Genomic DNA, 13,844 nt, shown 5'->3' on the forward strand with positions numbered 1-13,844 from the left:
TCTACAACAGCAATAGGTTCATCTTTTCATATGCCACCATATCCTTATCCCTTGCAATCTGTTGTCTCCTCCTCCAGCCCTCCCTGATGTTGGCACTCTGCTAAATCCAGCTGTGAGCAAGCCCAACGTTAATCGCATCAGTAGACAACAGGTGCAGGAGTAGGCCATTCGGCCCTTCGAGCAGGCACTGCCATTCAATGTGATCATGGCTGATCATCCCCAATCAGTACCCCGTTCCTACCTTCTACCCATATCCCCTGACTCCGCTATTTTTAAGAGCCCTATCTAGCTCTCTCTTGAAAGCATCTAGAGAACATGCCTCCACCGCCCTCTGAGGCAGAGAATTCCATAGTCTCACCACTCTCTGTGAGAAAAACCCACGTCTCCATTCTAAATGGCTTACTCCTTAATCTAAACTGTGGCCCCTGGTTCTGGGAGCCCAGAACATCGGGAACATGTTTCCTGCCTCTAGCGTGTCCAAACCCTTAACAATCTTATATGTTTCAATGAGATACCCTCTCATCCTTCTAAACTCCAGAGTGTACAAGCCCAGCTGCTCCATTCTCTCAGCATATGACAGTCCCGCCATCCTGGGAATTAACCTTGTAAACCTACGCTGCACTCCCTCAATAGCAAGCATCGTCACTGACTGCCGTGTAACTTCAGTGGCCAAACACCCAACACTCTTGAATTCCTTCCAAACCTCCACCTTTGACAAGAACATAAGCACCAAAGAAATGGAAGCCCTTTTGCCTGCTCCACCTTTCAGCAAGATGGTGGTCGATCATTTACTTCAGAGTCACTTTCCTGCAGCAACCGCATATTCCCAGTCAACTTCAGTTTCTTGTTCGGAGATCCCTGTGATCGTTCCCCCAACAGCCTGCAAGATGCTGCTGAAAACCAAGAATCAGGTCGACTTGGCCCCTGCACTGTCCCCCTGTTGCTGGCAACATTCAATGGTATCATGTTTTTGAATGTTAACTTAACCAGCGCCCAGCAAAGAGGCGATCCTTTGACCTGTGTGAACAATTAATGGGGAGATGTGTCTGGAATCTCTCTGTTGGATGATGGCCACTTTTCTCAATCAACAGACAGGATGCAAGAGGAAACAACAGAGCAAAAAGTGTAAAGGGCCTGTCCCACCAGCATGCGATTGCATGCGTCTAGCGCGACCAAACATGGTGGCTTGAGGCGCGGGGCCGGTCCCACTTCCAACCGCGGAGGCGTATGGAGTTGTGGGGAGCTGGTCCTGACATCATACTCACCAATCAGCTGGGCAGGAAGCGGGCCGACTGAATTTGGACGTCGCACGGCATTGGGCGGTTACGTCATCACGCAACGGCACGCTGGGCGGTGACGTCATCGCGCAACGCCACACGCGCTAGGCGTACGACCGCTGCACGGCGTTGAGACGCTGCGTACACCTGTCGAGCCGCAGTATATGGCCTCAATGCGGCTGCGGGCCGACAGACAGTGTCAGTTTTTCGGAGCCCCGTGCGATGTCGGGACCAGCCCCGCACAACTCCATACGGCTCCGGCGATCGAAGTGGGACCGGCCCCGCGAGGCCGTACGGCTCAAGCGACCACATTAGGTCACGCTTGCCGCATGCAGTCGCATGCTCATGGGACAGGCTATTAACACAGTTAATCTACAGCATTAACTCTGATTCCCTCCCCACCGATGCTGGCTGAGCTGCTGAACATTTCAAACGTTTGCTGGTTTTATTTCAGGCGACCAGCATCTGGCAGAGGCCTTTTGCTTTACTAATAGGAAAAGGATTAAGGTGTTAAGGAATTGTGGAATTAAAACAATCGGTCTTTATAGAGGAGATTTGAGAGTGCAGTTTGCTAGGAGATGTGATTGATAATGACTTTTAAAGTTTAGATTTATAGATACAGTGCAGAAACTGCCACAGGGTTCTGCACCCACCAGCGATCACAAGCACTATCCTACACGCTGGGGGCCAATTTACAATTTTACCTAAGCCTGCAAACCTGTACATCTTTGGAGTGTGGGTGGAAACCGGAGCACTCGGAGAAAACCCACGCGGTCACCGGGAAAACGTGCAAACTCCGTAACGACAGCACACATAGTCAGGATCAAACCCGGGTCTCTGGCGCTGTAAGGCAGCAACTCTACCGCTGCGCCACCGGGCTACCCTTAAAATTACATAAAAGATCACGTAAGATGAGGTAAACATTTACCACCGGGGGATGTGTAGTGGGTGCCATCGTCTGGGCTTGCGATTGAGAAATGTGTAGGTGGTGCATTTCAAAGGTGAAACTAGGTGTAAGATCTTCCTTCTAGCAGTGCAGGAAGCTGGAAGCAACTCGGCAAGTCCTGCGAGATAGGACTGAAGGGAATAGTAATTGGAGGACAGTAGAATGGGCGGACACCCATGTTGCTGGAAGATTCATGGCCACAATATTCGGTTCCCACAGAGCTTTTCAGGAAAACATGAAATGGTGGAGTAACTCAGCAGGTCAGGCAGCATCTCTGGAGGACATGGATAGGTGATATTTCGGGTCTGGACCCATCAGTCTGGGGAAGGGTACCAACCCAAAAACCTCGCCTGTCCATTCCCTCCCCAGATGCCGCATGATCGGCTGAGGTACTCCATCGCTTTGTGTTTTGCCCAGGATTCCTGCCTCTGCAGTCCCTTGTGTCTGCATTTATACAGGTTATTCTCTCCATCCATTATGTTTCCATTGCTTGTGTTAAATCCGACAAGTGTTTCTCCTCCCCAGCGAAAATGGCAACAGAAAAACTTTTAAGGGAGTTGGTGGCTTATCTTGTGCGGGAGTAAATGGGAGAATTAGTCACCTGTCCAGTGAAGAATGCCAGGGGTGCATGCCAGGTATTTCACTATACCATCTGAATGGGTTAATGATCCATTGCTACAAAGACATTCCTTGCACATTCTGCTGATCCTTGATTGATTGATTGATTGATTGATTGATTGATTGATTGATTGATTGATTGATTGATTGATTGATCGATTGATCGATTGATTGATTGATTGATTGATTGATTGATTGATTGATTGATTGAAAGAAAGATATGGTACGTTAACAGGCCCTTCAGCCCGCCAAGTCCATGCTGACCACCAATCACCCGTTCACACTAGATCTGTGTTATCCCACTTTCTCATCCATTCCCGACACACCACGGGCAATTTACAGAGGGCCAATTAACCTACAAACCCCGCACGTCTTTGGGACCCGGAGCACCCGGTGGAAACCCTTGCAGTCACAGTGAGAACATGCAAACTCCACACAGACAGTACCCTGAGGGCAGGATCGAACCTGGGTTTCCGGTGCCGTGAGGCAGTGGCTCTATCCGTTGCGCCACTGTGCCACCGTTGTTGAGCTTCCCAAAATTAATCTACGATCACAGCTACGTCAGACAGAAAGTATGGTCCCATTGACCAAAAACAAGTCTTCACTTCCCAATCTACACCATTGTTTTGTTTGTTGGCTTGTGTGTACTGACACAAGCTATGATTCGGGGGAGATGGGATATTCTGCTTTCCATTTCCTCAGCACCAAAGATGAAGCTACTGGAAGGCACAGTGGTGCAGTGGTGCAGCTGCTGCCTCATAACCCCAGAGACCCCTATTTCATCCTGACCTTGGGTGCTGTCTGCGTGGAGTTTGCACGTTCTCCCTGCGACTGTGTGTGATTCCCCTGGGTGCTCCTGTCTCCTCCCACATCGCATAGACGTGAAGGATGTAGGTTAATTAGTTCCTGTAAAATTGCCCCTAGTGCGTAGTGGGTGAGGACGTGGGATAACATAGAACTAATGTGATTGGTGGTTGGCATGGACTTGATGGGCTGAAGGGCATGCTGCATCTTTCAATCAATTCAATAAAAGGTGAGACACAAACAGGAGAGAAGAATCCTAAAGGGGCTAGAATCAACTTCAACAGGTCACATTCATTGCCTGGGACGTGTAAGAAAACTAGCCCCATCTACCTTGGTTGCTCGACTGAACCTAAGTCTAAAGTTGTCCGTGTCTTGTTATCCCTTCTCCATCCACAGGACACAATCACATCATAACACACCACAATGAAACGGAGCGATTGCAACCTCACTCTCAAGAGATGCGCTGCCTTTGAATAGTACACGGTCATTGGTTTAGACATTAGTTGGTCATTGGGCTGCGAGTATTCCTCGGCACACTTACCTGGGCTTTTTAGGAACAGTTTGCAAACACCCTCACACATCTTCCAGCATCCTAGTCGGCCTGATTGATCCCAATCCATTGGAGCAGATTGCTCTTGAATCTTCCCAGGAACAGCTCATGAGTAACTCACGATAGTAGAACTGAATGGGGGAAAAAATGAGAGAATTTTATTCACCAGAAGAAAAGATTTAAGCGTTACTAGACCACGGGAGGCCTGGTCCCCCAACGCAATATTGCACCACTCACCCATAGCCCCCACGTCGTTAGTCTCTCTCTCTCACTCTCTCTCTCTCTCCCTCCTCTCCCCAGTGAGATGCCATTGTGACATCATCCCTGCAACTGTCAGAAACCTCTCATAGAACAGTAACAGTTATTCTGAACATTTGGCATTTTGAAATGTTTAAATATCAATAACTTGTGAAATATAACATCAAACCTGAAGGAAACTTGACCGGAACGATCGCGGGACAAAGGTGTGTAAGGTGATGCAAAAATGTATTCACTACCGTGTACCGTTTTGGATGTAGATTCCCCCTTTATTCACAAATCTTGAGTTTTTAAGTTTAAAAATGTAAAACTTCTTGTCAAATATAACATCAAATGTGAAGAAACTTGATAGGAACGACCACGGGAAAAAGCTGAGTAAGATTCTGCAAATATTTTCGCGATACTGTGTTTTGGCGTAGTTCATTGATCTCACAGACAGACAGACAAACAGATATAAAAGCCGAGACTTTTAATAGTACACTGGACAAAGTGCAGACCCGTTGGGTCTGTACCTGCAAAGCGCGGTTGCATGGGGGGGGTGGCCTGGTGAATACGCCGTCAAAACGCTGTCAAAACGCTGCGCCTGCGGGCCGACTGACAGTTGAGAGATTGGAGGAGAGAGAGGGGAGAAGAGAGAGGGGGAGAGGGGGGCTGAGGGGGGGGAAGGGAAGGGGGGAGCTGGGGTGAGAAGGGGAGAGGGGGAGAGGTGGGGGGAAGGGAGGGGGAGGAGGTGGAGGGGAGGGGGGAAGGGAGCGGAGGGGGGAAGGGGGTTTAGGGAGGTCAGGGGGGGTAGGTGAGAGGAAAGGGAGAGAGAGGAGAGGGGGGGGGGGAGAGAGAGAGAGAGAGAGGGGGAGAGACAGCGAGGGCAGAGACAGAGAGACTGCTGGCGGGTATGGGGCGGCTTCTTTATGGCCCCGGTCACGGCCCCATCCCAAACCCCGGGTTTGGCCCCCACTACAGCTGGTTAGAGAGTGTGAGGTCTCGCATCCTCGGCACTTTAAAGACGCCGGCTCTGTCGCGCTGGCTGTTCCTCCGCTGCTGGAGAAGCAGCTGTTGAAGATGCGATGTTTGGCTTGAGGCAGTGTGACAGAGCCGGGCCGGGCACCAGCGACAGGGAAAAATGTCGCTGTTTTTGGAGCAGAGGTGGGCGTCATCAGCCGTTATGGTCGCTGGCCAGCAGGAGGCGACAAAATGAGTGAATGGGAGGGGATTTTATTAAAAAACTAGACCAAGTGGTGTGATTCCCCCAACCCAATATTCCACCATGCACCCGTCTCCTCCAATGGAACTGAAGCCGTTGCCAAATGTAAGTTTCCAGCACTCCCCTGCCTCCCTCAATTGCACCTCCCCTGCCTGCTGCAGCAGTGAAAAGTTCAGTGTTCCTGTCTTGCAACTTTGTTTCGAAGTGTGTTGGAAGCTCATAGGAAGGAGCAGCCGTCAACGAATCAAAAGGCAGGAAGGGACCCGTACTGCAGGCGGACGGATGGATTGGAGTTTTATATATTAATAGATAGATAGATAGATAGATAGATAGATAGATAGATAGATAGATAGATAGATAGATAGATAGATAGATAGATAGATAGATAGATAGATAGATAGATAGATAGATAGATAGATACATAAAAAAGTAAAAATGTTTTGAGGAGTGCAAAATTGAATGTAAAAGTGAATGAGCTGCGGAATGGAACAAATGACGGAGTTTCATGACGGAGTGCTGGCAGACCACGGAATCAAAGGCCGAATCTGGCACCCACAAACACACACACAGAACACACACACACACACACACACACACACACACACACACAGAGTTTTAATATATAATAAATAGATAGATATTTCTAATTATGCCTATAGATGTTACCTAAAATTTGAGACAGATATTTTTCCATCAGGGCGACTGGTTTGATAAATAGAATTCCTTCCTTTGAGCAGCTTAGGATAATTAAGGAATTGTGTATGAATTGGCAGTTCCATCACTTACCAGAGCTTACAGATTCAAAATCAATGGCAAAAAGAACCAAAGACGAGATGTGAATGTTTATTTAGACAGGACATGCTAAATGACCTGGAATTATCACCCAGGATGGGCAGAAAAGGCTAATTTAATGTATCATCCTTAATTGTAAATATAATTAAAAATAACACAAGGAACTGCAGATGTGGATCTACAAGTAGACCATGAGCATTCTATCCTTTGATAGATATTAGGAACTGCAAATGCTGGTTTACAAAAAAAGACACAAAAAAAACTCAGCGGGTCAGGCAGCATCTCTGGAGAATATGGATAGGCAACGTTTCATGCTGGGACCCTTCCGACTAATTGGAGTGAGTGGGGGAGAGGAAATTGGAAGAGAGGTTTGCACAGTGCCATACGGGTAGGGTTGCTACCTTACAGTGCCAGGGACCCAGGTTCGATTCCGACTATGGGTACAATCTGTACCGAATTTGTATGTTCTCCCTGTGACCACGTGGGTTTTCTCTGGGTGCTCGTGTTTCCTCCCACACTACAAAGATGTACAGGTTTCTAGGTCAATTGGCCTCAATAAAAGTTGTAAATTGTCCTTAGTGTGTAGTGCATAGAAACTTAGAAAATAGGTGCAGGAGTAGGCCATTTGGCCCTTCTAGCCTGCACCGTCATTCAATATGATCATGGCTGCTCATCCAACTCAGTATCCTGTACCTGCCTTCTCTCCATACCCCCTGATCCCTTTAGCCACAAGGGCCACATCTAACTCCCTCTTAAATATAGCCAATGAACTGGCCTCAACTACCTTCTGTGGCAGAGAATTCCAGAGATTCACCACTCTCTGTGTGAAAAATGTTTTCCTCATCTCGATCCTAAAAGATTTCCCCCTTATCCTTAAACTGTGACCCCTAGTTCTGGACTTCCCCAACATCGGGAACAATCTTCCTGCATCTAGCCGAGTCTATCCAGTCTTTCTTCATATGAAAGTCCTGACATCCCAGGAATCAGTCTGGTGAACCTTCTCTGTACTCCCTCTATGGCAAGAATGTCTTTCCTCAGATTAGGAGTCCAAAACTGTATGCAATACTCCAGGTGTGGTCTCACCAAGACCCTGTGTGCACAAGGGTGATCGCTGGTCGGCAGAGCCTCGGTAGGTTGAAGGGCCTGTTTCCGTGCTGTATCTCTAAAGGGTAAAGTCTAAATGTGGGACGGAAGAAAGCCGGACAAGTGATGGGTAGATCCAGGTGAGAGGGGGTTTTGCTTGGCAGATGGGTGGACACAGGCCAGAGATGGGAAGTACATTGGTGGGGTGGAGTGAGTGAGCGGAGAGTATTTCCATATCCTCTGCTCTGTTCCATGATTTGATTTTGTTTTGTCTCATAAAACACAGAAAAGTAGAGCAGAGTAACAGGCCCTTCAGCCCATAACATCTGTGCCCAACATGATTCCAGAGGAAAACTAATCTCATCTGTCTGCACATCATCTTTATCTCTCTATTCCCCACATTTCCATGTGTCCATCTAAAATCCTCTTAGATGCCACTAGTGTATCTGGCTCCTCCTCCACCACCACCCCTGGCAATGTGTTCCAGGCGCCCACCGTTATCTGTGCAAAATACTTGCCCCGCACATCTCCATTAAACTTTCCCCCTCTCACCTTATAGCTCTGCCCTCTAGTATCGGACGTGTCCACCTTGGGGAAAAGGTTCTGACTGTCTACCCTCTCTATGCCTCTTAAAGTTTTATATTGTAGTGGCCTGGATGAGGTCAGGAAAAGGCCAGACGCCAGGCAGGTTCAGAAGTCGTTTGATGAATCATGGCAAACACACAGAACGCCCGCGAGCAGGACCCGGGAAACCCCGTGGGCAGACAACCGCCCCTGTCCCTCAAGAGCCGAGGGGGATGACCCAAGGAGTGGCCTAACGCCCAGGGACCCCCCTCCCCCCTACCCCCCCAAGGAGCCGAGGCACGAAACGGACAGGAGGGCGCGCGGCGACCAGCCCGGGTGCGCACCACGCCCGGCACAGGAACAGGCAACTGACCAACAGGTGAAGGGGACAGAGTAGCCACTGGAGGAGGTACCCTAGACGGAGGGCGCCCTCGCTTACGGGGCCGCGCTACCAGCACCGGCTGATCAATGTCAATATGCGCCGGCTTCAGCCGCGCAACCGAAACAGTCTCATGCCGACCCCCCATGTCCAGGACGAATGTAGATGAGTCATGCTCTAGGACCCGGAAGAGACCATTCGTACGGCCGCTGGAGGGGGTGTCCGATGCGCATCCCTGCGCAGGAGACGAACTGGCAGTCCTGCAGCGCAGACGGAACGTGCGGACGGAAGGACCCGTGACGAGACGCGGGCACTGGTGCCAGCTTGCCCACTGTCTGCCGCAGACGTTGCAGACGTCCGAAGGCTGCTCCACCTGGCCCTGTGCCGGCGGGGTGAACTCCCCGGGCACCGTCAACGGGGACCCATACACCAACTCGGTGGAGGAGGAGGCCAAGTCCTCCTTGGGTGCGGTGCGGATCCCCAGCAAAACCCACAGGAGAGCAACTACCTAGTCCGGATCATTGAGCCGTGCCTTCAGGGCATCCTTGAGTTGGCGGTGAAACCGCTCCACCAGGCCATTCGCCTGCAGATGATACGCCATCGTGTGGTGTAGACGAACCCCCAGGAGGCATGCCATGGCCGACCACAGTTCCGACATGATGTTACGTCCAGTGGCACACCGAACCGGGCGATCCAATGCGCCACCAAGACTCGAGCACAAATGGCCGTTGAAGAATCAGGTAGCGGAATGGCTTCAGGCCACCGCGTGAAGCGGTCCATGACGGTGAAGAGATACTTCATGCCCGGGACGGCGGCAGCGGCCCCATAATGTCCACGTGAATGTGGTCGAACCGCTGCCAAGGGATGGTGAAATCCTGCAACGGCGTGCGCATGTGCCGTTGCACCTTTTTTTTTTAATCAAAAAATGTATTCAATTATTAAAAAAGAATATTTACACTACAATAAAACAAGCCAGAACCCACCATCATAATACAATACAAACATATATCCATAGTGAACTATTATACAGAATCAGAATCAGAATCAATTTATTTGTCATTTGGACCCCTGGAGGTCCAAACGAAATGCCGTTTCTGCAGCCATACATAACACACAAATAGACCCCAGACACAACATAATTACAATTTAACATAAACATCCATCACATAACTGTGATGGAGGCCAAATAAACGTATCTCTCCACTGCACTCTCCCCCCCCCCCCGATGTCAGAGTCAAAGTCATAGCCCCCGGCTGGCGATGGCAAATGTCCCGCGGCCATTAAAGCCACGCCGGGTGGTGCGAGGTCGCACACCGGGTCTTGATGTTGGAGCCCCCGGTGCGCGCTCGCAGAGTCCGCGGCCATTCCAGCCGCGCGGGGCAGCGGTGTCAGGCCCCGCTCCAGGAGCTCTTCGACCCCGCAACTCGGGCGGGAGAAGTCGCCGCCGCAGAAGCCCCGAAAAGCGGTCTCCCCCCAGGGAGCCGTGGGCTCGGCGTCGTCCACAGACCCGCAGCAGCAGCCTCCGACTCTCCGGCAGCAACAGCAGCAGCAGCAGCAGCAACAGCACCAGCAGCAGCAGCAGCAACAGCACCAGCAGCAGCAGCAGCAGCGCTCCTCCACCGCTCCGGACCCGGCCAGCTCCGCGACGGTGAGGTGAGTCGACACCTGAGTCCCCGGTCTCTTCCTGTTGGAGGCCGCTCCTCGTTACTGCTTCAACGACGACTGAGACCCGACGAGAAAAGGTCGGGTCTCAGTGCAGGGAGAGATTCAAAAAGTTTCCCCCCCCCCCCACCCCCCCCCCCCCCACCCCCCCACCCCACCCCCACCCCCCCCACCCCACCCCCCCCCCCCACACACACACCCCAACATAAAATAACAAACACTACATGAAAACACAGACAAAAAATAATAAAAACGCGGACAGGCTGCAGAGGCCGCTGCTGGCCAGAGCCGCGCCGCCTACCGGATCTACAATTATGATACAATCCTTATTGAGGATACATTCAACCCCCCTGCGGAGTCCAGCGGTCCCGGAACTCCCTCAGGGTGCCCACAGACAGGGCGTATTCCCTTTCTAACTGCTCCTGGGCACGGACGTATCCCCGGAAAAGGGGCAGGCAGCCGGCTCGGGTAGAGCGCTCCACCGTCTGGCGCCGTGACTCGCGGATGGCCAGCTTGGCCAGGCCCAGGAGCAACCCAACCAGGACATCTTCAGCCCTACCCTCTCCCCTACGCACAGGGTGTCCAAAGATGAGGATGGTGGGTGAAAAATGCAGCCAGAAGACAAGGAGCAGCCCCTTTAGATATTCAAACAGTGGCCGCAGCCTCACGCACTCCATGTACACGTGGTACACAGACTCTTACAGCCCGCAAAGGTGACAGGCGGCTGGCGAGTCTGTGAACCGCCAGGGCGGAATAATTAATCCCCTCAGCAACTTGGAGAACCGCGTGAACTGCAGATCGCGATAAGGGGTCGGCCACCCTGTTGTATTTGCCCTCAACGAAACGGATGGAGGTGGTGTACTCGGACACATACGCCAACTGCCTCTGCTGCCGGGCGGACCACGGGTCTGAAACCTTGGCGAACGCGAAGGTTAGCGGCTTGTGATCCGTAAATGCAGTAAGAGGCCTCCCCTCCAGGAAGTAGCGAAAGTGGCGTATGGCCACATACAGGGCAAGGAGCTCGCGGTCGAAAGCGCTGTAACAGCGCTGAGCACCACTGAGCACCACTGAGATGCCAGCATCCATCAATGAGCTGCTCCAACACTGCCCCAACCGCAACCTCAGAAGCGTCCACCGTCAGGACGGTCGGGGCATCCTCTCGTGGGTGGACGTGCATCGTGGCCCCAGCCAGTGCCTCCTTAGCCCTCTCGAATGCCGCTGTTGCTTAATCGGACCACTCAACCTCCTTGAGATGACCAGCGATCAGGTGGAAAAGTGGACGCATGATTGCGGCCGCCGCCGGCAAGAAACGGTGATAAAAGGTGACCATCCCCACGAATTCCTGTCGGTCCTTAACTGTGGTCGGACGGGGGAACCGACAGATTGCGTCCACCCTGGCCGGCAGAGGCACCACCCCCTGCGGAGTTACGCGGTGGCCGAGGAAGTTGATAGCTGTCACACCAAAACGGCACTTGGACGAGTGTTGGACAAACCAAAATCACTGAGGCACTGACACAGCAGACGGAGGTGAATGCAGTGCTCCTGCCGGGAGTGACTGGCCACGAGTATGTCATCCAAGTACAGACCGCGGCACACACAGTCCATAAGCCGCTGAAAGGCCTGCGCAGCGTTCTTCAAACCAAACGGCATCCGTACAAATACAAACAGTCCAAATGGATTTATGTCTTGGGGATGTCGTCACGATGGACCGAGATTTGGTTGTACCCTCGCACGAGGTCCACCTTGGAAAACACCGATGCTCTGGCCAGATGGGCATTGAGGTCCTGAATGTGCTGGACCGCGTACATGTCGGCGACGGTCGCATCATTCATCGCATCGACGGTATTCCCCACACGGGTGCCAGCCCCCTCCTGTGCTTTAGGGACCCTGTGGAGCGGTGACTATGGGCTATCGGTGGGGCGCACGATGCCCATTGCCTCCATCAGGCGGAACTTGTCTGGCGCGAGACGACTCGCCTGGGCCTGGGCGTGCACAGGTAGTATGAATATGCTGTTCCACCCCGTGCTTGGGGGCGGAGGAGTGGAAGTGGGGTTCGAGGATGTCCGGAAAACCCGCCAGGATACGCGCGAAACTCGCATCCACGGACGACAGGGGGCCATCTGGGCGCGATACGGGATCACCAACGCGGAGGAAGACCGGCTCCAGCGTGACGGAGTGCACCAGGCACCGCCGCTTGACATCCACGAGCAGTGAATGAGCTCGAAGGAAGTCGGCGCCCAGCAGCGGCTGGGAAACGTTCCTTCATTTCTGGTTTTAATACCATGGGCTAAAATACAACTTTCACTGCTTCACTTAGAAACAACACAATCTATATACCAACAAGATTCAGTGCCAACCAGAAATGTAAAAACATTTAGAGTGAAACTCACTACACACTAAATGCGTTTGTCTCTTAGTAATATGGTATCCATGCATGATCAGGCCACAAGTTGATCATTTAAATGGAAGCTCATCGAACTGAACCATTGTCTGGGTTTTTTCTCCACAGATACTGCCTGACCAGCAGTGTTTTTCCATGATTTTTTAGTTTTAATTTGACAATATTAGGACCCTCTGTCACCCACCCACTCCCCTTCCCTTCCCTTCCCCTCCCCTCCCCTCCCCTCCCCTCCCCTCCCCCAGATGAAATATAATAACTTAGGGGCTTATTGCTTTGTGGTGGCACAGTGGTGCAGCTATACAGCGGCAGAGACCCGGGTTCGATCCTGACTATGGGTGCTGGGTGAGTACAGAGTGTGTAAGTTCTCCTGTGACCACATGGGTTTTTCCCGGGTGCTCCGGTTTCTTCCCACATTCCAAGGTCGTTCAGGTTTGTAGGTTAATTGGCTTCAGTCAAATTGTAAATTGTGTGTAGGATCATGCTAGTGTACAGGGGTGATCGCTGGTCAGCACGGACTCTGTGGGCCAAAGGGCCCATTTCCACCCTGTATCTCCATTGCCGGCCCGCGGATAACTTCTACCGCGGGCCCGGCATGGACTTACCATCACCCCTGGAGGGGAGCTTCGACCGCCGGCCCTGCAGTCTACGGTGCTTCTGGCTGCGGCGGGGACTTTAAATCTCAACCGCCGGCCTGCGGCCTACACAATCTTGAAGCCGCGGTCTCCGGTGAGGAAAGACCGATCCTGGACTGGACTCGGGTCTTGTCCACAGGGGGGGGGGGGGGGGGGGGGAATGGAGGAGGACGGCCAAAATGTTTTGTGCCTTCCACCACAGTGATGAATGCTGTGGTGGATGTTTATGTTACATGTTGTGTCCTATTTATGCATTTTATTATTTTGTTAATCCATCTTTATGCTTTGTATGGAACTGATTTTTAAATTATGTAAAGCACTTTGGGGTCAATGAAAATTGACTATAAATGTGCTATATAAATAAACTTATTATTATTATTATTATTAAAGTATCTCTTCAAGTCCAACTTGAAGCCGTGGCAGTGAACATTTACAGAACAGAGTGATCGCCTCAAGTTGCAGAAGTACAAGTGGTTTCTAAAGAATACATAGAGAGTCAAGGCTGCGGTTCACCAGGGAAACAAGCTGGCTTTGTGGTGCTAATGAACAGTTGGCCCCAATATGATATCTGCTAGTATGTTCAAGAACCACAGAGGGAACAAAAGTCTCACATCTCTCTGAGCCTCTTTGCTGAAAATTGAATCAGGCTGCATTAACACCATTATATTTTAAAGTAG

Source organism: Leucoraja erinacea, chromosome 12 (assembly GCF_028641065.1).
Source record: "Leucoraja erinacea ecotype New England chromosome 12, Leri_hhj_1, whole genome shotgun sequence".
NCBI classification, from domain to species: Eukaryota; Metazoa; Chordata; class Chondrichthyes; order Rajiformes; family Rajidae; genus Leucoraja; species Leucoraja erinaceus.